Genomic DNA, 26,475 nt, shown 5'->3' with positions numbered 1-26,475 from the left:
GAAAGTACAGGGGTTTTTTGCTGGATTTTTTTTTTTTGTATGTGTGAATTTATTTGAGATTGTCTTTGACTTGAAGCTGACAAACTTTGTCAAGCTTGAAAAATAACCTCTCACAAAAAAGAAAAAAAGCAAAGAAAATTCTACTTCAGTTAGTTACAGTCTTAGACATAACTAAGACAGATACTGCATATTAAAATACAGACATACCCCTGCCCCTAGAAACAGAACTGTCATCTGAGGTCAACAGTTTACATTAATAAGATATTTGAAATTCTCATTTCCAGATATTTCTGTTGCAGTTTGATTTCTTTTGTTGTGTATTACCCCAGCCACCCAAATTTGCAAGTGGAAGCAGTCTTACAGCCTCAGACAACCCCCTGTAGAACTGCTGCTCACACAGGACTGTCCCTGTGTTTCAGCAGCACTGCCTGCAGTATTTAACACTTGTCATGTTTACAGATTTCCAGCTTGAAGCCTAAACAGAGCAGGTGTGTGATTAGCTAATTAACTCGGCCAGCTGAGCTTTTTAAAAGTTAATTTAAGTGTAGCATATATTACATACAGACCCCAGTTTTTAATACTGCTGGATGAGGTCATTCTCTCCTAATTTGGAAGAGGCTTCAGTAGGGATAGATACGTATTAGGGGGTCAATAGGATTGTACAATTCTCTGCAATGGAAGTCAAATTATGTTATTCAGCAAATATTTATGTTTAAGATTTGAAAATATCTGTAGGTTTTTGCAACTCAGTTCCAAAGTTGAAGAAATTTCAGCATTTGAGATGTCTTGCTGTAGTAAGTTTACAAAATACCTTAATGCTATTATTTTGGAAAAATAAATATAATTGTTCTTTGTTTTTCACTATTGTACTTACATTTCTTGTAGAAATAATTTTTGTTTCCCTTAGCAGCAGCTGGAGCTGAGTTATGCTCCATATCTTCCTGGTAAAATTTGTCTAAATACAACCTTTAGGGACAGAAATTTGCACTAAGCTGCTAGTATAAATTCCAGTATGCTATAAATGCAGCCAGTCCACTTCTTACCATGGCAGCTTCTCTATTGGTCCATTGATAAAGGATCTCCCCACAGTAATCCTCCTTGGAAAAGTGATCTGCTCTTTGTTGTATGCTTACTAGCAAATATGAGTGAAACCCAGGATGTGATTATAAAGGTTTCTTCCTTTCAAGCTTGATTGGCTTTTCTTTATCATGTCTTAACCAAAAGTCTGCTCACTGCAAAGATAGCCTTTTCCATTTGACTGGGAGAAGGAGTCACGAGATGATCATGTGCAGCACACTTCCATGTTTGCCTCCCAGCAGTTCCTCGTCTCCTATCTGGCAGCTGCTGGCTTGGAGGTGAACCCCATGCTGCACTGGGTTGGTCCAAACCAGATTCCACTTCAGCTGTTTCCAAATAAAAAGAATCATCTTTCAAAGTTGAGACTGCTGTAAATTGCCAACATTTGTTAACACAAAGCATAGTTGTGAAGATGTGATTTGATTACATAGGACCATAATTCTCAAATGGTCTGATTTCAGGCAAGTGCTTTGAGAAAGACCCTTCAGCCTCTTATTAACATCCCTTTTATATGCTGCTCATTGAGAAGATCCCCCTGATGCATGAATTGCGGCCAGGAATAATGAGGATATATTAGGAAATCTTAGGAAATGAGATGACACTTTGACATGACTATGGCTAGGGTCTATGACTGACATCATAGTGGTGGGGTTGCTCTAATCTCTGGCAGAATGATTTATCACGCATTACAGAACACATGCAGATAAGTTCCTTGTATCATATATAGTAAAAAGATCCTGAAATCCCTAATAAAAATGTTTCTCTGAATACTGTAGTGCAGAATTATTTTAGATAAATGTGAAGTATATGTACTGGAAATGCATCAAAAAACCTGTTTTTCTCTAAGCATAGAAGTGTATTTGACCTCTTAGAAAAAATGGAATTTAGCACCATCTGAACAAATATTTTTCTGCTGGCAATGCCTGCTGTTTCCTAAAAGGATGTTCTAGTTCTTCATAGGATTCTCCTTTCATTTGCTGCTTGTACAGTCTCACAGTTTCTCTAAGAATAAGAGTAAAGAAATTGATACTTCAGACTCATCTTTCTAGCTTATAGAAGTGACAGAGAAGACAACATCCTCTTTCTAAGCAAGAACATTCTGTTTTCTAGCTTACAGACCACAGATAATGCATGGGAAATTGCTTGAGAAAGTTCTCATGATTTTTCTTGGGAAAGTTATGGAAGAGCTGCTTTTTTCTCATTCTTTCTCAAATCAGGGTAATGTAAAAAGCAGTCTCTAGTTTGAATCAAGGCACAGTATTCTTTAAGTTGTCTAGATGCTATACAATCTCATGTAACATGATGTAGGAATTTTTATTGGTCTTGATATCATGTCAATAACAATATTAGCACAAAATAATCAATTTGAAATGTTTTTTATTCTATCCTGCATGTTAAAATTATTTGTTTCTTTGATAGTTTTTCAGCCCAGTCACTTAGTCATTCCTGTAGTTCAGAGATTCCAAGATATGCTGCAAGTACTGAGAATAGTTGGAGGTTAAAAGAAGTGCCAAAATCTGTTTTAATCTTCACCATGGTTTGAAGTAAGAAAAACATCAAGGCATGCTTTAAATGCAAGCTGAAAGTCAAAGATGCATCTGGTATGTAGGAAGTGCTTGTATAGCTTTTTGAACCCTCCAGGAACTGGATTTATATATTAAATATTTATAGCTTAGCTATGAGTGCTTTTGTATTCTGGTTTCTTCACCTTACAACAGGTTGGGTTGCAGGCAAAGTTACTCATTCAGAGTTTTGGTGGTCTGGTCTACTCTGAGTGTCATTGAAGTGGTGGAAAGTGGTGTATTGCTGCTTTTCCATAGTGACTTGCAAGTAGCTCTTTAATGTAAATACCTTCATTGCTTCACAGCTGGTGCAAGTGGTTTGCCCATAACAGGTTCATATTTTGTCCAGAAACTGTAATTCCATTTTTTTTTTCCCAAAAGAGGGATTTTCACTCCTGTAAAAAAACAGCCTGCAAAAAGCTGGCTATGTGTTGCGCTATATGTTTCTCACAGCTTTTTAGAAAGCTTTTAGAATAAAGATGTTTTTAGAGAAAAATATTTTTCAACTTCCAGGTATAACTACACCTCCAGATATAATCAGAATGTGACTATGCTGGTTTTCCCTAATTTCAGTAATTTCGTATCATTTTTGCTGTAACATTTTCCTAGGCATTTTGACAGAAGGGAAGAACTTAACATTCTTAAATAATAGTTTTTGATCTTCTGTGTCATTTAGCTTTTTCTGATCCATCTGCCATTGCGCAGGAAAAGGAAGTTTTCATAGCTGGGGCACATCTTTTTCTTCCTGCTTTCTGACTGGAAATGTAACCTAGTATGATTACAGCAAAGAATTTGATTTGCACAAGACTTTGGGTATTAATGACATTGAGCACCATCTGAATACAAGTTGCTCAGAAGAAATCCATGAAAAAAAGACAACAAAGTAATTTAATAAGACTGAGACTACCACTCTCACAGTTTCAACTACCAGAAGTATTCCTCTGTGGGTTAGTTTCTTTCCTGACAAATTCATGGGCTTCACTTTAACAAACATAGGTTAAAAAATGAGGATGAAAACTAAGCAAAAATCCCCTAACAGTTCTTAACATCTGACAAGATATTACAAAATGAGCACTTTGTGTCCAAGTAGTACAGTTGTTAGCATCACTACCCTTACAGTAAAGAATTTCTTCCTAATAGCTAACCTAAACATGATCTCTTCCAGTTTAAAATGATTGTTCCTTGTCAATATCTGCCCAGAAAAAAAGTCCCTCTCCCTCGTTATTATAAGCCCCCTTAAGGTACTGGAAGACTACAGTGAAGTCTCCCCAGAGCCTTTTTTTCCAGGATGAACAAGCCCAGGTCTTTCAGCTTGTCTTCACAGGAGAGGTGCTCCATCTCTCTGATAATCTTCATGGCTCTTCTCTGAACCTGCTCCAACAGTCACGTGTCTTTCCTGAGCTCATTCAGCACTCTAGGTGGGATCTCATAAGGGCAGAATGAGGGGCAGAATCCCCTTCCTCACCCTGCTGGCCACCCGCCTTGTTATGCAGCCCAGGACACGATTGGCTCTCTGGGCCGTGAGCACACACTGCTGGGTCATGTCCAGCTTTTCATCCCCAAGAAACCCCAAGTCTTTCTCCTAAAGGCTGCTCTGCTCCCAATGAGTTCTTCTGCCGGTCTGTACTCGTATCTGGGACTGCCCTGACCCAGGGGCAGCCCTTTGTGCTTGGACTTACTGAACTTCATGATATCCCCATGGGCCCACTTCTCAAGTTTGTCCAGGTCCCTCTGGATAGGTTCCTGTCTTTTCATTGTCTCAGCTTCTTGTCATCTGCAAAACTGCTGAGGGTGCACTTGATGTCACTGTTGATGTCATTGAGGAAGATACTGAAGAGCATCAGTCCCCCGACAGAGTCCTGAGAAACACCACCCCTCACTGGCCTCCACCTGGACATAGAGCCATTGACCACAAGTCTCTGGCTGTGTCCATCCAGCAGATTCCTTATTCACTTATCCATCAAATCCATGTCTCTCCAATTTGGAGGTAATGATGTCATTTGGGACCATAAAGGCCTTACAGAAGGAGATACGAGACATCTGTCAATCTTCGCTTGTCCCTTCCATTGCTGTCACTGCATCATAGAAGACCACCAGATTGGTCAGGCATTTGCTCTCAGTAAAATTTGCTGGCTGCCTCAAATCACCTCCTTGTCTTTTCTGTCCCTCAGCATATCTACAAGGAAGATTTACTCCATGATCTTCCCAAACATGTAGGTGGGGCTCACTGGTCTATAACTCCACAGATCTTCCTTTCTCCTATTTTTAAAAGTGGGAGTGAGGTTTCCCTTTTTCCAGTCTCTTCACCTGTCTGCCAGGACTTTTCAAATATGATGGAGAGTGACTTGGCAACAAAAGCCACTTTCCTCAGGACCCTGAGGTGCATTTCATCAGATCTCATAGACTTGTGGTTGTTCAGCTTCATCAAGTAATCCCAGACCTGCTCTTTGCTTATAGAGTGCAGGACTTTGCTCCCTCAACACCCACAGATAGGATCAGGAACTTGAGAGAAGTGGGAAGCCTGGCTGTCAGTGAAGACTTAGAGCAAAGAACTTAGTGAGTACCTCAGCCTTCCAGTTAGCACTGGTTCACCCTTCTCACTTACCAGGGTGGATACTCTCTACTTGGCCTTTCTTTTCTGACCTATGTATTTAAAGAATCCCTTCTTGTTATTCACATCTCTTGCCAAGTCTTGTTCCAGCTTTGCCTTGACTTCCGTGATGCCATCCCTACACATCCAAATTATATTCCAGTACTCTCCCCAGACTACCTGTCCCTGCTTCCACTGGCGGTACATTTGTTTCTTACTCCTCAGTTTGTTGAGCAGACACTTGCTTAGCCATGCTGTTTTCCAGCCTGCCTTCCATGATTTCCAACACACTGGGATAAAGATCTCTTGTGCTCTACGAGAGCTCTGATCAGTCCCTCTATTCTTAAGGAAAGTTACCTAGGGGATGACCTCATTCACCATTTTTTCCCAACAGCTGGAATTCTACTCTTGCAAAGTTCAGGGTCTTGATTTTGCTCCTTGCCAGGCCCAAACTCCTTGAGATCACAAACTCAACCAGCACTGTTACAGCCAAGGCTGCCTCTGATCTTAACTCCTTTGATGTGCTCACCCACCTCATTAGTGATTACCGGGTCCAGTAATGTCTCACCTCTGGTTAGTTTGTCTAATACCTGTACCAGGAAGTTGTCCCCTACACTCTCCAGGAGTCTCCTGGATTGCTTGCTGTATTGATTTCCCAGCAGATGACCAGGTGGTTGAAGTCCTCCATCAGGATGAGAGCTTGTGAGTGTGATGCTTCCCGTATTTGAAGCAAAATGCTTTGTTGACAGGTTCCCCCGGTCAGGCAACCTGTAGCAGACCCCTGCCACCAGGTGTCCTTTGTTGGTCTGCTTCTTGATTTTCACCCACAGGGTCTCAGTCTGTTCGTGGCCGTTTCCCAGAGGAGCTCTTCACAATCTGACCCTTCCTTAACATTGAGCACAGCGCCCCCACCCCTCCTTCCCAGCCTGTCTCCTGAAAAGCTTGTGGCCCTCAACTGCAGTGCTCCAGTCATGTACCTCATCCCACCATGTTTCTGTGATAGCAGTTAGGTCATAGTTTTCTAATTGCACCATGGTTTCCAGCTCCTCTTGCTTGTTACCTGTGCTGCATGAATTGGTGTAGAGGCACTTCAGTGGGGCTATCCACCTCTTCATTTTCTGGGAAGAGCCCTCTTTAGTTCTTTTGGGATGATTTACAGGTATTTCCCTGCTGTTCCCTAAAGTGCTGTTGTTCCTGGTTCCTTGCTGATAAACCAGTAAAGCATCCTCTTTCTCTGCTAAATGTAGTTTAAAGCTTTACTAGTACGTCTTGCCTGCTTGTTCCCCAGAGAAAGTGTCTGAACACTTCAGTACCAAGGTTTGTTTAAGCACAGCACAGAGATGTAGCAGTGTTTATAAAATGTATTCCTAATTCTGCAGAACCCTGAAGGCCAGAGCATGAAAAACCATCTGGAAATAAAAAGAAAGGAATATTGTGCTGAGTCTAATAAGGCCCATTCTTTTTTTGTGGGAAAGCTGTTGAATGCATGACCATGTGCTCAACAACAAATAATGCCTAAATAAGCAAGTAAGGCCAGCTTCTTAATAATTATAATCAAGGTCAACATTTTTAAAAGTGCAAACTACTAATTACAGAAATATGAGGCCTAATCTTACAATCTTTCCCACAGGGAGAGTTTTCTTGGCTACACTAACAGTGCTCACCAGTGTAAATATTGGAGTCAAAGAATGGTTTGTGTAAGAACAGACCTTAAAGATCCTTCAGTTCCAGACTTCTTGTCATGGGCAGGGACACTTTCCACTAGACCAGTTTGCTCAGAGCTCCATCCAACCTGGCCTTGAACACTTCCAGGGACAGGGTATCTACAGCTTCTCTGGGCAACCTGTTCCTGTGCCTCACCACCCTCCCAGGAAAGAATTTCTTCCAAATATCTTATCTAAATCTGCTCTCTTTCAGTTTGAAGCCATACCCCTTGTCCTGTCACTAGAAGCCGTTTTAAGAAGTCCCTCTCCAGCTTTCTTGTAGACCTCCCATATGGACTGGAAGGCTGCTTTAAAGTCTCTCCAGAGCCTTCTCTTCTCCAGGCTAAGTTCAGCTCTCTCAGCATGTCCTCATAGAAGCGGGGTTCCATCCCTCTGATCATCTTTGTGGACTTCCTCTGGACCTGCTTAAACAGGTCCATGCCTTTCTTATGTTGGAGCTCCAGTTATAATGTTTCCATAAGTGATCCATTCATAGATGCAGACAAATAAAAAATGTCTCATTTCACCTTCTTCAGTCATGAGGGAGATACTTGGGTTTAAAAGCAGTTTATTTAGAAGCTCTTGGAGGAGATTCAAATCTGACCAAAACTCAGGTGTTCTGAATTTCGTTGATTGTTTAATTTAAATCACTCCTGCAGAGTCATTTAAATTGAGCTGGCAAAGTGAGTAGATAAGAAAGCAGGCAGACTTTCATCTTGTTTCCATTGTTTATGACAGATTGGGTGGTGCCTGGAGGAAGGTGCCTGCATGTATAAACAAGCTCTAAGGTAATATATTGGCAAGTCTGCATGTGCTGAAAATTGAGCATGCATCATGCTGAAATGATGCTTCCTCAACAGAGAAAAACAGTCTTTGTAGATGCTTGTCTCAGAGATGTTTCACAAGATGTCTAAGGTTTTTGGAAGAAGTGGTATAGATGCCAGACTTGTTAAACTTTCTCTAAAAATTAACCTGTACCCGCTGAAAATGAAATTAAATGTACTTACTCCTAATTTTCTATGCCTAATAGGGAAAATACGTTCGTTAATTTTGGTTAATTGAAATTTGTTAGATAAATTTAGATGAAACTCAGCCAATTTTCCTTCCCTACAAGTTCTTCACCACTTCTGTGATGATGTTTTCCACAGTCCTCAGATTTGCCAGAGATTATTTTTCTTGTAATGCTGAAAAGTGAGAATTTATTCAGGTACTGTTCAACTTTTTCTGTAAACCTTCCTTTCAGAAAGTATATCCAACTTCCTGCATCTCTCTGACCATGGGACATAGTATAACTCTGTGCTATGCCTGGTTTTGTGTGCTGAACAGGTATTTTCTTAATTTTTGCAAACACTCAAATAATTGTAATTTCATTCCAAATTCAATCTCTTTAATTCCAAATTAAATTTCAATCAATCAAATTGTTGTAAACTTTCACTCACAGATTTGAGTAAATATGATATTAACTAGCATGTTCCCTTTCTCTATAATTTTTGGAAAATGAGCCCTGGTTTTGCAGGCTGGCAGTCAGGACAGAATATTTAAGTCACTTAACATGGAAGAGTTTAGGTCCCTAGAAACTAAGTGGAAGCATGGAATGCATGAGGGCAATGAACCTTAGCCACTGAGGCTGGTGGGCATTTGTAGCAGAGTCAGGTACATCAGGTTCCTCAGTGCTGTGTCTGTTTGGTTTGAATATCTCCAGGGACAGAGACTACCACCCTCTCTGGAAAATTTGTTCTTGTATTTGATCACCCTCACAGTATTTTTTTTTTTTCCTTGTGGTTAAATGGAATGTCTTAGTTTGATTTGTGCTTACTGCCTGTTCTTCCTTCACTGGATATTACTGGGAAGAGTCTGACTCCATTTTCTTTATTCTCTTCCATTGAGTGTTTACACACGTTTATAAGACCCTCCTGGGACCTCTCTTGTTCAGGTGGAACAGTTCCAGCTCTCTCAGCCTCTCTTTCTGTAAAAGGTGCTCTAGTCCCTTCATTGTATTTGTGGTCTGTCATCAGACTCACTCCAGGATGTTCAGTGTGGCCCAGACCTGGACCCAGCATCTGCATGTGCATCACCAGTGCTGAGCAGAGAGAAAGGATCTCATCACTTGACTTACTGGCAGTGCTCTTCCTAAAGCAACCCAGGATACCACTGGCCTTTTTTGCCTCCGGGGCACACTTCTGACTCATGGTCAACTTGTTGTTGACTCAGACCTCCGGCACATTTTCTGACAAGCTGCTCTTCAGCTGTTCAGCCCCTGTGTGTAGCCCCACTGTGTGGTGGACTCATGTATGTCCAGTTTGTACATAAACCTATTTAAGGGTGTAGGCACCTGAGTTTTCATCCTAAGGTACTCTACTACATATCCATGCCTAGGCTGCAGCTGGCTTGACAGGTCTGAGAACTGCTTTCTGGGTCATGCCTGAGCTAGTTCAGAGGTTCTTTGATAGGTTGTGCTCTGCCTACAGCTCCAAAGGGATCCAATGCTGTGACTGTGTTTTTAGCATGCACCTGAATGTGTACTGTCAATGAATCATCCCAAAAGAGAGCAGCTGTGGCCATTTTAATTCTTAAATACAGCTGGCAGTCCAGCTAACTTTTTTTTTTTTTTTTTTTAATGCAGCAGAACTTGCTCAGCAAACAAGGAACCAGGCTTTTTGGTTTTCTCCAATTTCAGTGTCTCTAATGTTTACGGGAACTAGTAAAGCCTTAGTAGCTCTGGGCAATGGGATGGCTCAGGGGCTTAGGTTGCTGTCTGTCTGCTTGCAAAGTGACAGTTGCCATGGTATCTGAGCACCTCTAGAAAGACAGCTTGTTCCTGCAGGCCTACAAACAGCATCCAGCCTAACCGAGCTCTTGAAAGTACTATCATGCCTGGGCTGATCAACAGCGTGTATGCACTGGCCCAAAAAGAAAATGAGTTAATTTGAACTTGGGTTCTCTGGAAGCTGTGATTTTGAACTTCCTGAATGTCTTGGGGCGACTTTATGATGCTGTATCCCCTACCTGTTCAGGGTGGGTGGGGCATGGGGGTCCATGAGGGACCTTAGTGGCCTAAGGAAGGATTACACTCAACAGTCTGATGAATTCATATTAAGTTGGTTAGTCTGTATTTGGGATGCTGCAGGCGGTAATACAGTTCTGGACAGCACTGAACCAAGGCATTTGGAATCCCTGTCACATGGTCCAGCTATTGACGAGGGGATGGTAAGGGGGCCTGAACCTCTCAGTCTCTGGACATAGCTCTTGGGAAGTGTGGGGGAAAGATACCTGTGCTCAGATGATATCTATATGCAACAAACCCTGTGGAAGACCATAGAACAAGGGATTCAACACTTGAGAGAACTGGTGGTGGTAGAGCTTGTCTTCACAGACCCAACAATTAGGAGTCCAAACTTGGGAAGATGTACACCAGTGATGTGGCTAAAACTCATACGACTTAGGCCATAAGAATACGCTTCTGCTTTAGCAATGATGAAGCAGGATGAAGGGGATGAGACCATGCCTGCTATGGTGAAGAAGCTCCGAGCATATGCGGGTGCTGTGCATGGCCCAACACATGCAGGAGTCGCAGCTGTGGAAACGCATCTGCAGAAAATGGAAGATAGGATGCAGGATAATCACCAGAAACTCAGGGACAAAGTTAAAGAGGGCCATCTCCAAATCTCATCAGTATGGACCAGAGGTTCTGTTACCAAACGCAGGTGTCCCCCAGCTAGAGAGAGAAGGTACACCCCAAGAGCTGAACTATGGTTCTTCCTGTGTGACTGTGGGGATAATATGAGGAGGTGGGATGGAAATCCCACTTCTGCCCCGGCAGCATGAGTGCGTGAATTGAAGGAGGGCAAGACTCAGAGAGGAAGTTTCACCAGAAAGGAAGTAGCTCCAATTGCCCGTAGTGGACTGCCAGGTATGATGGAAGAGAAGATGACATCTCCAATCCTGTTGAAGGAATCTCTAAAATGTATGCCTAGGGAAGCAAGGATAACCAGGACTAGCGGGGCCCTGCCTCTAGCCAGGTAGAGGCCAGGGAAAACCATGTTTTTTGGACAGTGTGGATTCGTTGGCCTGGTACATCAGAACCACAAAAATATGATGCCTTGGTCGACACTGGTGTGCAGTGCACCTTGCTCCCATAGGGACACGTGGGGGTAGAATCTGTTTCTATTGCTGGCATGATGGGGGCGATTGCAGGATTTGACCCTGTTGGAAGCTGAGGTGAGCCTGACTGGAAATGAGTGGAAGAAACATCAGATTGTGACTGGCCCAGAGGCCCCGTGTATTCTGGGCATAGACTTCCTCCAAAGCAGATATTTCAAAGACCCGAAGGGACTCAGGTGGGCCTTGGGAACAGCTGCTGTGGAGGCAGAGGGCATTAGGCAATTGAACACCTTGTCTGGGCTGACCGAGAATCCTTCTGCTGAGCTGGAGACCCAAGGGGTGATCAGCAAGACCCACTCACCCTTCAACAGCCCCATCTGGCCTGTGCGCAAATCGGAAGGAGAATGGAGATTGACTGTGGACTATCGTGCCCTGAATGAAGTGACTCCACCGCTGAGCGCTGCTGTGCCGGACATGTTGGAGCTCCAGTATGAGCTGGAGTCCAAAGCAGCGAAGTGGTACGCCACTATTGACATTGCCAATGCATTTTTCTCCATTCCTCTGGCAGCAGAGTGCAGGCCTCAGTTTGCCTTCACCTGGAGGGGCGTGCAGTACACCTGGAACCGACTGTCCCAGGGGTGGAAGCACAGTCCCACCATCTGCCATGGACTGATCCAGGCTGCACTGGAAAAGGGTGAGGCTCCAGAACATTTGCAGTACATTGATGACATCATTGTGTGGGGGAACACCACGGAAGAAGTGTTTGAGAAAGGAGAGAAAATATCTAGATTCTCCTGGAAGCTGGTTTTGCTATGAAAAAGAGCGAAGTCAAGGGACCTGCTCGAGAGATCCAGTTCCTGGATTAGAGGTTGCGCTAAGCCTGATGTGATCAACTGCAACTCCGGTGACTTCAAGGGCTGTTGTCCCACTGTCACCCTCACTGAAATTACTATTTCAGTGACAGTGAAATAATTCCCATCAAATACAAATTACTTAGAAGCATCTGGATAGAACTTAACCATACAAGTTAAACCTATTTTTCATAGCTATCATCAGTGAACTGAAGACAGGAAACCAATCTAATCTGTTTTATTAAGCTGTAAGAGTTGGACATGGCCACACCACAGGTAAGTTCCTATAGAGAGCTTCCATTACAAACACAAAATCCTGTCCAGGGAAGCAGGACCAGACTATATTAGAAAAATTAATTTCAAACAATTAACATCTGTTCATTGCAAAAGCAATTTGTCTTGCAGCCACTACATCAAGAGAGAGAGGCATTTGTCTTTGTTTTAAAAATGTAACGTAACAGTGAAAAGCAAGAAGACTGCCAAAGACCAGACTGAAAGGACTTGTGGGTTTGCCAGATAGGTCAGAGTTGGGATTGTTTGCCAGTTACTGACCTGAAACATCTTTACTAGGTCGGACTGGGATGAAGGTCATTTTCACCATAACAACTCCTGTGGTGCTGGTAACAGACCAACGTTTCAGATACTGCTGAACAGTGTTTGTGCAGTGTGAAAGCCTTCTCTGCTCACTCCTACCGCAGTGAATAGATAGGAGTGTGTGAGAGGTAGGATGGGGGCACAGCTAGACAGATAACCCAAACTGACCAAAGAGATTTTCCATGCCCTATAGTGTCATGTTCAGCAATAAAAGACAGGGAGGAGTGGAGTTAGGTAGGCTAGCTATCTATTGTTTGGGAACTGGTGGGGCATCACTCTAGCACAGGAGATGGTTAGTGATTGTCCTTGTGTCATGAGCTCTGGTTTTTTTCCCTATTTCTTCTTCCACTTTTCCATTGCCTGTTAAACTGTTCTTACCTTGACCCATGATTTTTCTGGGGTTTGCTCTTTCTTTGTGTCTTTCCCCATAAAACTCTCTTTGGGGGTGGGGAAGTGAGTAAATGTCTGTGTAATGCTTAGGTGCCCACAATAGTTTAGCATAACTAATATAAATATCAGTTTTCAGATAGGTGTGTGTTTAAAACCCATGAACTAAGGAACTGAAGCTTTTTGTAGAACAGAATTGTGTGCTCTAAAGTCCATGGAAGCGGGGAGCATTGAACAGGCAGAGAAATTCCACGTTTTCTGGAGAGTACCATGTGGAATGAGGCAGGGCCTCTGAATCACTCCAGACCTTGCCTTGTCTTCTTTGTCTTTCATAGTCAACAGTGGTGACTGATGCGACAGCCTTTAAACTGCAGCCACCATGAGAAGGCTTTTATCAAGACAGATGAGGACTGCTAATAGCACTTTGCTTGCTTGTTTCAAACCATTGTGTTCTTTCCAACCTGAAAGTTTTACTGCCCTTTGTGGATTTCATGTTTCATGGAAGGCTGGCATTCCTTTCTCCTAAGAGAAAGCTGGAAATGTGAGCAAAACTGCAAAACCATGATTTTGAATATGAAATAGTCAAAATATCTGCCTGGTTTCGCTGAGGAAAAAGTAATTCGCAGAGGAAAGTTCCATGCCCTTAAAAAGTTGGTTAAGGACATAGAAAATATATTTATATGTTCACACCCAAGGAACTGATCCTTCAATAAGAAGCTGCTCTAGTGTGTTATCCTTGAAGCCAGCACATCTCTGCTCTGCATCATCTGAATGCAGGGTCAAGTCCTATACTTGCTAAGGATTGAATATAGGGAGCGCAGACACAAAGATAAACATTATACAGGGCCTGGCTGGGGCGGAGTTAATTTTCTTCCAGATGGTGCTCTGTTTTGGATTTGTGACTAAAGCAGTGGTGATGGCACCATGTTGTGGCAGGGCTTGTATGGCACTGGGGCTTTCTCTTTTCCCAACTCTGCCTCAGCAGAAGGTTGGGGGAACATGAGATGGGAGAGGATGTAACCAGGACGCTTGACCCAAACTGACCAAAGGGATATCCCATGCCATAGAATATAATGGGTGGAGAGGGTTTGGGGTTTTTTTGAATGGAGGCTTTGCTTGAAGACTAACCTGGTGTCAGTATCAGTGTGCTTGTGAGTGGCTTCTTTGCATCACTCGCTTTTGTTTTACTCTTGTTTATTGTTGTTTTCTTTCTTTTTCCTTCTTCCTTGTTCCTTCCATTTTAAACTATTTTTATCCCAACCCCTGAATTTTCTTGCTTTTGTTCTTCCTATTCTCTCCTTGTCTGACAGTGGGGGAGTGATAAAGTAGCTGTGTGGGGCTGACATGTCTACCAGCCTTAATCCACAACACATCTTGCCTAAAATAATCATCATCTGTGGCACCTGCCAGGCAGAACTCTCACAGGACCTGATTTTCACTCACATGCATGAAGTTACTAATGGCTTAAATGTTTGTTGAATAAGGCCCCGAAACAGAAAAGAGGCATTGAGGCTTCTGGGAGGGAGAATGGCGCAGATGAGTTTTATAATATTTAGACAAAATAATTTTTTGACAACTGACAAATCTTACTTTGTGTATCTATAGAACTGCTTTTAAACAGGTGGTTCCCGATCCAGTTTGCATGTAGCCATCAATCTGTTCAACCCAGAAGAGAGTCTCATTTGAAAGCTTGTCTATTGAATTGTGACTGGTATCTCCAGAATGGCAACATTTTTTAACAAGTTGTGGCAGAATGGCCCCCCCAGGAGGTCTTGTTACCTATCAGCTGATGCAATAGCTCAGGGCATCTTCCCCCTCACATGCATTTGCTAATTGCTGAAATAACTCAGTCAGGACAGCTTGTCTTGTAGCAAGTTATTTAGGCACCATGGAGGTGACATTCCCAGCTGACAATAAATATCTTGCCTTGAAAGCAAGATTGGAGGAAGATAAGCTTGAATTTCTGAGTGACAGACACTGCACTACAAACTATAAAAGCTACACCATACTTTCACAAAGCAGAAATCTTCTGCGCATTCCCTGGAAATGTGTGGGGATCTCTCCTCGAGATTTGGGATGCCTATCTTGAGTCACTCTCTTGAGGGTTGAGTGAAAGGTCTCTGTGTACCCCGTCGACAATTCGGTGGTAAGTCACATTACTCCTAATCTATACTATTTCTTTGCTAGCTGTAGTATAGGTACCTTACTGTCATGGACTGTTTTATGTAATCTACTAGTAGTTCTTTTGTTTTATGTTGTGTAGTAACTAACTCTAAGGCCTTTTGTCTGTTAATCTCCTGTCTATTTAATAAATAATCCATTTTATAATAGACCTGATCTGCCATTCTTGAGAACTTGTGAGCCATAGCAGTTCAGGTGCAGGTCACCTAAGTAGAGCTGCTGTGAAAAATCTGAGCCTAAGGCAGATCTGTCCAAAGCTCTCACTTGATCCATAACACAAATGTATGAAAAAGGACTTACATCTGAAAAGGCACCAAGACATTCACATTGTTAAAAGCTTTCAATATTTTTTACCTCCTGGACAGAAGAATCATGTATCAATAACAGTGGAAAAAACTAACTTGGCTTTAAATTAAAGATTTTCTTTATAACTTAAAAGAAAACCTGAATGCTGAACCTGCACAAATGCTCTAATTTATGTTTATTTCCAGTTTGGGGGGAAGCTAGTGATATCTACATTGCAATACTGCCTTAGTATAACACTGTGTAATAAACATTTCTCAGTAATTGCTAGCATTAGTGTTACACAACCGCTACTACCTTACCTTGGGTGCATCGTCCCAGAAAATACTAAAATGTGAGTATTTCCCACTTGGAAAAGCTGAGATATCACCTTAGCCTTTCTCTACTTGATTTAATGTGCTCTAGCCAATATCCTGTCAAGCTGACATTTGAATGCAGATAACACTGGCATATATATATATATATCTGTAAGTAAAAGAAACATTTCAATACTACTGAGAAGAGAGAGAATGTGAGTAGTTTACCGAAGACTACAGATAGTGAACATGGGAAATATCTTTTTGGAGCAACAAACACTGATCTGTTAATATCAGTGATTACTCTCATATGATGAATTAGGGTTACCTGGACACTTATTAGACAGTATTAAACATAACCTTTGGATAGTTAAATGACATGTAAATTAATTATAGCATAAACAAGTGATGCTTGCATGAGTTTTTGATTGGATTCAAGATCAGAATATGCAAAAGCAGTCAGAACCGAGCTGGATGTTGTTCAGCAGATCCTGTTCTGGTTTTTAATCACAGGTTCAGAACTGAACATCATTCCAAACGTGTGGTAAAGTTAGAGTTTTCTGTCTTGATTTATGAAAATAAAAAATGATCCATGGCCTCTAGCCTGAAAGATGCATCTCCTACTATCTCTTCTAGCTGAGCTCAACTGACAAACTTAGGTTCGATCTACTCCAGTTCATAAAATATGGAGATATTGGCAGGGACTTTGCAGCCTTGGTCTCGTTTCCCTGTCACAGTGGCCTGTAAATCTATAAAATCACATCTTTCTGATTACTTGCTTACACTTTTTGTCCACGCCCACTCAGCTGACATATGCTTTTACCAGTCACTCTTGATAAAACAGCTTGAACTAGAAATGAATGCTGATATAAAAACTCATAACACACCTTCAAATCCACTCTGTTGAGAGCAAATCTATTTTCTTCTAATGAAGGTACAGCTGCTTACAGAAGTGATGAATATGGCACTGTGACAAGACATAAGCATGTATTTAACTGTAAATATGTGCTTAAATTCCCAAGCACTCTCAGACTTAAAGTATGTGTTCATTTGAGCTGAGAATTCTGTTGCTGATTCTAATAACTGCAAAGAAAGCTGCTGAACTGATGATGCAATAGGAGTTGAGATGGTGATAACTATGTCGGTATCATCTTAAAAAATAGGTATTTTTCTCCTTGTTGTGCTTGTAAATGCCATGACAGAAGAGAACATGGCTTTCCAGGCTATTTATTTGTTTGTCAGTTTGTTTATTGTTAGGATTCATGAAAGAGATGTAGGTAATTGCAATGGAAATATTTTCCATGGGTTTTGGGTATTTCAGTAGATATTTATGGACAAGGTTAGCCTGATGACAGATTTTGTAAGAGTATAAGGGAGTCTAGTGAAGTAATTTGAATCACTAGAAAAGGGGACCAATGTCAATCAGGTTTCTTCAGGGCTTCCAAGCAATGTTGTATACTTGTGACTATTGCACCAGCATGAATAAGGTGCTTCCTTCTCCCTGCAGGGTAGCACCACTGAAAGAACAAGATTGAAATACACTTGTTCTCATCATTGCTTCAGGTATAATTGAAGAATAACTGGTTTCAGGCAGTGAAGACTGTGACTGAAAAGCATGTAGCATCATGCAGTTTGAGCTAAATTACATCCATGTGATGAATTAAGCATAGACTTTGTGCTTTTTGCCCAGGCATGTTCAGCAAATGAACTTCTTTAGTAAGGCAGTACAAAGATGCTGTACTAGACTGACCTCCACAATACTGGAAGGAAAAAGTGTGAGCCTGGATCATGAATTAACTTAGGTGAGGTGTTTCCTTTATGTGATCTGGAAGGGCTGAACATGTTCATACTGCGGGTAAGTCCACATAGAGCTGTACAAAGCTTTAATCTTCCAGAAAATGGTGTGAGTGTTCTGCAGTCTTGAGGTTTTTTCAGGTTGACCAACAGTATTTTTCCTGGAAATATGATGTTTGCTGTGAGCCAGCCTGCTCATGTCTGCTGTCCAGCTTGTGCATCTCCTTCCAGGGTGGGTGAAGCCCATTCTCTCTGTCTGCACATTCTTCTCCCATCCTCTGCATTTGAATGTTTCCTGGCCACTGTCTTGTGATTTTTGTTTTAATCACTGCTTTTTCCTCCTTAGCCATTATTGCATCACACATTGTGAAATGTTGATAGGCTTGGAAGTCACTGTATGAATAATACCATACTTTTTATTTCGTATTGTAATAATATAAATATTTTCTTACAGCATCCTTTCTATTACATATAACACAGGGTGATTCATTGTTACATGCACTCCTTACATTTCAGAATGTCATGTTCTGGATCAGACATTACTCTGACGATGTGACAAGTGCCTTTGTCACGGTTTCTTATGTATTTACACCCCCCACTGGGTGACATATTCTGTTGAATTAACTCTGAAATGGTACATTTTCTATCAGCACACTTATGCTTGAGAATGTATTGTACTTCTGCTTTGATTTTTACAGCAGTTGATTAAGAAAGGACTGGATTAACTTCATCATATTCACAATGAGGAAGGAAAATGCATGCTGAATACTTTAGTTATAGTGGTGCATAATAAGTCGTTTGTTGTTTCATGGGGTATCCCAAAATACAAGTTACAGTACAGATAAAAAATGAAAGCTTAAGTTGCCTAAAGATAATAGTTTAGGTAGCACTGCATTTGTAAACAAAGAACACTTACACTTACGCTAAACGTCAGGATGAATATTTTTTTCCCCATTTGGAGAATCTATTATTAGCTTTCTTATTTCCATTCTGGCTTAATTTTCTGCAGCCTGGATTGGCTCTGGCGTCATTATATTTCAGGTTGTTTCTACTATTGTGTCCATGGCCTTACTTATCCATCATTTTATTTGGCTTGCCGTTTCAGATGTTAGATGTAAGCTGTGATATTTATCTAGGCTCTCACAATAAATGGCTTTGGAAGAGTCACTCAGTATGCTTTGGCAATGCCTCTGTCCACCTCTTGAAGAGCAACCTGATGGAACTACCTTCTGTCTGATTCAGTTGTTCCCTTCGTTCTCCCCTCCATCAACAGCTGTTACAGAAATTTAGAAAAATGCATGTATTGCATACACACGCACACACTCCTCAACTGCTGGACAAAGAACACTTTACCACTTTATACCCTTCAGATAAATTGTAATAGACCTCTGGCAACTCCTGTTAGAGAAGGTGAGTTACTACACTGAACTACACAATAGCATACATCAAAAAAGATTTTGTGTTAATCACGGAGGGTATCACAGAACTGCCAGAATTTATCTGGATTCAGCCGATAAAAAACATGCAGATGGCAGTTTTAAGTCCTATAGGCTGTCACTGAGCTGAGTACCATAGAATAAGAGAAGAAGAAATTACTGAAATGCATAGTTATAAATGTCATTATTTTTTGCAGGCCGAACCAAGTATTCAGCCTGTTATATGGGTTGTATCCATGTTATATCAATACAGGTTTTATCAATACAATTTACGCTTGTATGGATTATAGGCTCTGATTCAAAAGGAGAAGGCCTATGTAGAACTAGCCTAACTTCCCATTAAGGGGAGACTAAAATTCCGTGGCTTTTAATTAAAATAGAGAAGTTGTATTATAAAAGTAAATAAAGACCCAGGTGATAGGTGCTCCAGCTTTTTGCAGGGCAAGCTGATCCACGCAATCTAGTCCCATTCACACAGGAGTAGATTGATATCAATTGTACAATGTGATCTTTGTTGCCAAGATTTTCTGTGAAGCCTATTAATGTCTACTCTGGTCAAAGGAAAAATAGTATAGGTCATTGAAGAAAGTAGAATACATAGAAATAGTGTGACTAAAGTACAATAATTTTGCCAGACAAAGAAAAAACGTTATTAACAATACTCAATTCATACTCTAAGCTTACCACAGACACTAACAGATGGACTTGCCTGTGAAGAAGGAAGCTGAAATAACCATTGCAAACACAAGCTGAACCATGAAAGTGGAGCTGGAGGTCCTGGCCAGAATACCTCTTAAGAATAAGGTATCCAAAATGAACAATGCAGCCATAAACAAGCTAACAACATTTGGAAGATTCAGGAAGAGTAGACAGGAAAATAAAACGTGTAGTGATGACATTTTCATGGTCTCACTTTTTATGGACCTCCAACCATACCTCCTTGATTTATAAGTTGGGAATTTTTTATGCAAAAGTATGGGATCTGGTAGAAAAAAATGAGGATGGTATTAGAATGCAGCTCCTTCTGTGTCACAGAGAAGGAAGTATTAATCAGAGCTGCACAATAACTGCAAGCAGCTGAGAATACCCATAAATATGGCTGAGACACAGAGCTTTCTGTGCAACCTCAGAGGCATATTGAAATGACAAAATGGAGAAATAATTGCCAAACTGGTGATGACCATCACTGTTCATCATGCTTTGCATAGCAATGAGCATGCTGAGTGCCCTTCCCTATGCCAGCTACCTGGGTGAGCTGTTGAGACTTTGTTAATGTTGCAGGCAAATGAGAGTCAGGTGGCAAAAATGTTTGTGGTAAGGGCTTCTTTCTCTTCCATCACTGTAAACAGTATCATTCACACTCACAATGACAGATAAGGACTTAATTCATAAAGAACACATTAGCATTGAACGCATTTGTGATTATTTACTTATTGCAGGAACCACGTGCGGATGAAGCCACCTTGCCTAGATGTTAATCAGAGAATTATAGGTTATGGTGAGTTGGAAGGGACCCAAAACAGTGAAAGTGTTTTGAAAACTTCTACAAAGGATGTTTGTGTAGAGTGTCCCTGTGAGTCCATGCCATTTTAGGAGGAGTGTGGCAGAGGGAATAACCTGCAGCCCAGGAGGTGATTTCTTCTGAATTTGAAATAAAAGGGTGTGGAAGTTCCTATCATGAAAGGAACAAGAAAATGACATCCCTGGCCCTTTTTGTTTTTTTTAATTACTGTCACTTTTCCTTCAAAACCAATTTCAGCATGGCTTCAATCAGACATTTTCCAGATGCTGGCACTAAATTTTTCTTCACAGACAGATGTCTGAAGTGAATTGTTCCTTTTTTGGTTTTCCAGAGTACAGCTCACTTTCAAATGAAGAAGCTGAGAACATTCTCTATTTTCCCATGGTCCATGTTGTCAGTTGTGGGCAGCTGCACCGCCCAAAGAGAATTCCTGAAAGGACCATGCTTCAGGGCTGTTAATTTGTTGGCATGGCTTCATGGGTATAAAGAGTGTGTTTTAAGGGATTTGCTAGCAGTGACCCCAATGAGAGCTTGTGATAAGACAGATAGTGACACTGCAAAATATCCTTAATGATTGATTCCCATCTTTTTTAGTATTAACTTGGATCTCTATATAAATAGATCAGGGCTCTGTTATTGATTTGCATTTGCATGATTTCCATTCAATATGTTTTTAATGTAGTTTTGGCTTTGTGGGGCTCAAAATAACAGAACACAAAAATCACATATCTGTATTCAGAATATGTTAATATACTCATTTTATCAACCTGTTTTTTAGAATATACTTATGCCATTCAAGTGATTTAGTTCAAAGCTAAGGTTTGGTCTGCCTTGGAATTGGCAAAAAATGGGCGATCTTAACTCAGCTTAGACCAGATCTTTGTGGTTTTCTTATCTTGATGTAAAACCTTGTGATGAAATTCTGGGTATTAGACACAGGAGCACTACATAGGAAGGGCAGCTGAAAACCTCACAAGCCCATTATTATGGGTAAAAACTCCTTCCATCATAAAATTATATGATACATGGTGCCACCAGAAAACATGGTAAAATAGACTGAGTTGGCATTCTGTTGAAATTGGAAAATTAAGAAATTAATCTAAACCAAGCAGTCCGAAGCACACGGGTGTGTGCTTATATGCATATGGTAGCCTATAATGTGCTTGAGAGTAGGAAGGACACATTGTATGATTCATCTTGCTGACAAGCAGAAACATTATTTGATGTCTTACATGGAGCCCTAATAGTTCACAATTTTGAATAAAAACTCTGGATGCAGTTTTGATAGACAGCAAAATATCTCTATGGTGAACCACCTGCCATCTTCTTATCATTCAAAAGTTGTCTTATTTATTCATTTATTCCTGAGAAAGATAAAATTTCAAATAACAGTTTCCATTCTACTTTCGATGCAATACTCTTCTAGTGAATGAAACACAAAATAACTAGTCATTATTTCCTTTCTCTTAGTCTACTGTTGCCTTATACAAGGTGTACAGTGTACATGAAAAAAAAAAGATAGTGGTACTGCTGTTCTACTGTGGCAAAGAGAGACAATCGAGAGGAAGAGGCCTTTTTAGACAATTTCCATCATAACTCTAGTAGTATGTCATAGTAGAGGGGATGTGTCTGTTATTAGTGGACAATTAGACTAACCAGCATGAGATTTTTGCCTTTCAGCTGGGCAGTATACTGTGGGAATTTAATATTGGAAGTTTTACTGCTTTTGGAACATAAAAGTTTTTGAGCTACACTCTCCTGGTAACCCCAATACATAAGTTCTAACGCTACATCAGTGAAGTTGATTTATGTATGAATAGAAGGCTAGCATAGATACCTGAAATAAACCATGAGAAATCCAGGCTGCTGCACTTAGGTAGAGGAGACACACATTGAGGTCGGATGAAAAAGCCAGAGGATTAACTTGCGCAGTTTATTTCTCTTCTTCTCCCCACATTTACTCACAACAGGCGGAGGAGCTTTAGAGGTCACAGATGAAGCTGTCATTAAAAGAAAAGAAGGAGGCAGTTGAGGACATTACAACATTCATGTTGGCTGAATTAAAAACTCTTGAAAGTCTTTCCACACCTTTAAAGAGATGCAGAGGTCAGTGTAACAGGAAATGGAGATACAATAACTAGACTGAGGTCTGGATTCCCTTAAGTGTTAAGCTGACACCACTCCTCAGGACTGCCTGGCCCCTGGCCATGTTTGTGCTTGGAGAGTTCTGTTCATAAGGCTTTGTTAGGGCACAAAAAGGCAGACCTTTACTAAGCTAATTAGCCCAATTAGCTATCAGTCTATATGCTATGGAAAGACATTTACACAGTATTTGTACTGTAGGAAAATCATACTCCTAACTCAAATAAGGATGTTGAAAATCTAAATGTGTGTAAGCGAAGGGCAACTTGTGTCAGTAGAATTTATTCTTGGGAGGGCTAATAAGATGACCTCCTGTAGCTAACCATCCCATTCCTTACCCATGGACAGCTCAGCTGTGTGAAAGACAACTGAGCTGCATGTAAAACAGCTCCTGAACAGCAGTTGCAGTCCAATTATTTTGAAATAAAATTATAACCTTTTATTTCCAAGACAAATTGAACTGAACTATGGCATTTCAGAAGCAACCTAAGCCTCTGTGTGCCAAAGGTTCAGTACACTCAATACTTTCTCTAAAATGCATTGAACAGCTCTTGGGTCACCCAGAAGCAATCTCCTTTTCTCTTTAAAAACTGTTTCACTTTATCTGTGTGTCTACTGTCCAAGTAGACACCTCAGTGCCAATATCCTGGAATAATCAGCGTAGGTGACATTGCCAATTTTTGCAAGTTGATACTGCAATCCCCGTGGGAGTTGATAAAGGGGATGATTCACAAATAAACCCTTGGCTCTGACAGTCTGGACAGTGTTTTCCCAACATTACAGCAGGGCCACATGTGACACTTTGTTAAATTTGCTTGCTCTGTAGCTGCTAAAATCATACAAATACATCCATTTTGAAATGGGCTTTATCTCTTTCTTCCCACCACTGTCAAGATGTGACTGGGTATGCTAGAGAAGCTGGTGGAGGTGAAACAAAGCTCTTTCACAAGGTAAGGCTGTCTTCATCTCTGATGAAAGTAGGTTTTGCTATGTGAAAGACTTGACTGCATTTGGGGTTGATTCAAGTTTTCTTGGTGTGCTCTTGTCTTCTTTAGATATTGCTATTTATTTGTAGGCATAGCTGGAAGAAAAGTCTTTCAACTGTTACTGTCATGATGTGAGTCTAAATGCTGGATGAACAAAGCTGTTGGGACCCAGCAGTCAAAGGTCAATGCCTGTGTATAAACTGCTGAAAGAAAATCAATCCACTGTAACCTAAGTCCTTCAAAGATGCTGGCAAAATGCCAAGAGGGGTCACCCACAGTGCCAAAGCATAGGTTGCAGTGGCCATCAGCCAAGATAAACAGCACATTGAGGGGATCCAGTCTTGCAGACCAACAAGCCTATACTGTGTAAGTGCCACATATCTACTGCAAAGACGCTCAGGTAGTGTCACTAAATTCCCAAAAGATCATGAGTCGTGTGAAATGGGCCAGGTGGGAAGCTAACCAGTAATTGTCCCCATGTTACCTAGATAATGCCTACACAGATGCCCATCAGACATATGGCAGTGAATCTAGCTGAACGCACACTTCAGAGCTCGGCATCAATGCCAGCTCCTGGTACTAAGAAAGAGCCTGTCATGAATCCTACTGCATACGACCTTGAAAGAGAACCTTACCAAGCTTACTTTTGCATGATACCGTGCTGCCTAGCCTTGCTCTACACCGCCCTTAAGTTTGCTCTCTGCTCTCAGGAACTGATCTGCTCTGATCTTCAGCACACTTGGAGTATAGAGGAACCACACTCCAGATGTCTGCTGCCTGCACTGTCAGTGTCCTAGTGATGTTTTTGTTATCTAACTGGGCTAATGGGCAAGCCAGAGCAAGCAAAGAGCATGACAGAGGAGGATGAGTGGCTCTGCACAGGAAAGGAGTGTCCTGGTCCCAGCCGCAGCCCACACTAGGAGAGGAGTGTCCCAGTCACAGCAACTTCCCAGACCTCACTGTGCACTCCACCAGGCTCTGCCACAGCATCTCTGGGATTAATTCCTCCCCACTCTGATGAGGCAGAGGAAGGCTATTCATGCACTGAGGGTATGTCAAGACATACTGCATGTCAGGACACTAAAGTAATTAAAAAGATGCTTTTAAAAGAAAGACAAAGCACTGGATGTTGTTGATAGACAAACTTGAGCAGGATCTTTCTTTCAGAGATTGGTGTGCAAGCATGTGTAAGACAGAGGTGTTGAGCAGATGGCCTTCTCTTTTTTAGGTATGGATGCACTTTGGAATTTTATAAACTTCATGAAAGGAAAATCGGGGCAACGCAAAGCTATTTTTTCCTACTTAGAAGCTGGAAGTAAGGTGAATTTATCAGCCTCAGTGGTGTCCCCTTTGAACGACAGCATCCTACAAGGAGAAAAGGCAAACAAGTAATCCAGCACAGCATGGTATGGCTAAAATTATCTCTGTCTTGTTTTGTGCACCTGGAAGAACAAACTTTTTGGTACAAGGTAGATGTAACTCAGTCTTCATGCTGACTCACACTTGGCAATTAACTGAGGAAAAACTGAAAAATATCATGAATTATTTATTAATAATTGGGACTCTGTATGTGTGTGTGCAAATAGACAGCTGCAGCTCAATGGGACTGAGAAACCTGGTGGACTGCAGTGAGTACTTCACTGGCTAGGTCATCAATCCCTCTTTTCTTCTCTTTCTTTTTTCCACTCGTCAATATACTCATCATATAGCATCTTTATCCATATTCAAGTGATCAGATATAATTTAATCCTCACAGTCCCTTCCTGCCCATCTACAAAAGAATTTGTTCCATTGCAGTGCAAAGTTACAATGTTTATTACATCTCTGTCTAAGATGAATCCCAAAGCAAGCATTTTATCCTCACTCATGTAATCATCATAAGGTAGAAAATGAAATTTCCAAAATCAAAAAACTGGAGGAGAGCTTCAGGGAAATGCATGTCAGTTTTTACTTTGATGTACGCTATGTTTAAAAAAAACATCTGTGAAGGGGAGGTGGTGAGGAGAAGAGAAAGATACACTGAGTATCTTCCAGGAGATTTCCTCTCTATTACTTAATTCTTTGTATTGGAGAAGGAAGGAAATAATCTCTTCTTGCTGGCTGGAGTGAGAGTGAAAGTATTCTGAAGAGACATTGTAAGAACTTCATTTAGTACCATGGATGGTTTCACATTCCCACTTGCATCTTAATAAAAGTAAACATCACCTCAAGGTTTGCAGTGAGCGTATAATGATTTTTAAAACTTTGGTGGGATTGGCAGATAAATGCTTTGTATTCTGAGATGATTTAGAAAAGAGCTTTATCTCAGACTAGTGAACTTTTATCACCTGGTCCAGAAGTAAGGAAGGAGCTGGGATTTATTGTGTGTTTATCCAGGTGCTGAGTGTTACTTTCCAAAATGTATACTGCTGTTTATTTCCTAGGAGAGCAGAGTTTCATTCCTAATGGTCAAGGGCAGTTGAATATTTTAATGTCTTTCTCTCTGTCCCTCTCTTCTCTGTTTAGTAAGACATTTAAGCACACACTGTGCTAGTTCAAGAAGCAGAGCTCTGTATTTCTCTCCTAGTGGCAATTGAATCCTCTCTACCTGCTTTCATTATTTGGATGCATCTTCAAAGTAATAGCTCTTTTTCTTTCATGGTTTTCCTACACTAAACATGGTCTCTCCTCACTCCTCTCTGCCATCTCCTATTTACACTTACAACTACTGTCAGTGTCATCTGTGCCTGCCATCTGCTTCCGGAATGTTATGAAGCTGTAATCACAGGACATTTTGAAATTTATTCATACAAATCAAAGATATTCAGTAGCTGTCAGGGGTGGATTTAGAGCTTAGAAAGGCATAGGTCTCCTGGCAGAGGCTTTCAGAAACAGCAGCTGGCAGAGGGAGGCTGGAGGAGGTTTCCCTGCCCAGTTTTCCGTCCCACCTGGCTCCTGACCTCTAGCATTT

The 26,475-nt window shown here is 41.2% G+C and overlaps 1 long non-coding RNA gene across 4 annotated transcripts in view; it reads left to right on the top strand.

The window, feature by feature from the left end:
- LOC108448288 overlaps positions 1 to 25,735 on the top strand; it is a 41,548-nt gene extending 15,813 nt beyond the window's left edge. For 2 of the 4 annotated variants that reach the window (XR_001864137.1, XR_001864134.1), the window contains 2 exons: positions 23,434 to 23,489; positions 24,754 to 25,735. This is a non-coding gene — a long non-coding RNA (uncharacterized LOC108448288). Of the gene's footprint in view, positions 1 to 19,554; positions 19,680 to 23,433; positions 23,490 to 24,235; positions 24,576 to 24,753 lie in introns of all 4 variants that reach the window. The other 2 variants (XR_001864136.1, XR_001864135.1) reach the window with 2 other exon arrangements.
- The last annotated feature ends 740 nt before the right edge of the window (positions 25,736 to 26,475 follow it).

This window comes from Corvus brachyrhynchos, unplaced genomic scaffold, assembly GCF_000691975.1.
Source record: "Corvus brachyrhynchos isolate BGI_N302 unplaced genomic scaffold, ASM69197v1 scaffold467, whole genome shotgun sequence".
Lineage (NCBI taxonomy): Eukaryota > Metazoa > Chordata > Aves > Passeriformes > Corvidae > Corvus > Corvus brachyrhynchos.
Note: the sequence above shows the minus strand (reverse complement) of the source record. Positions and strands in the feature narration are given on the sequence as shown.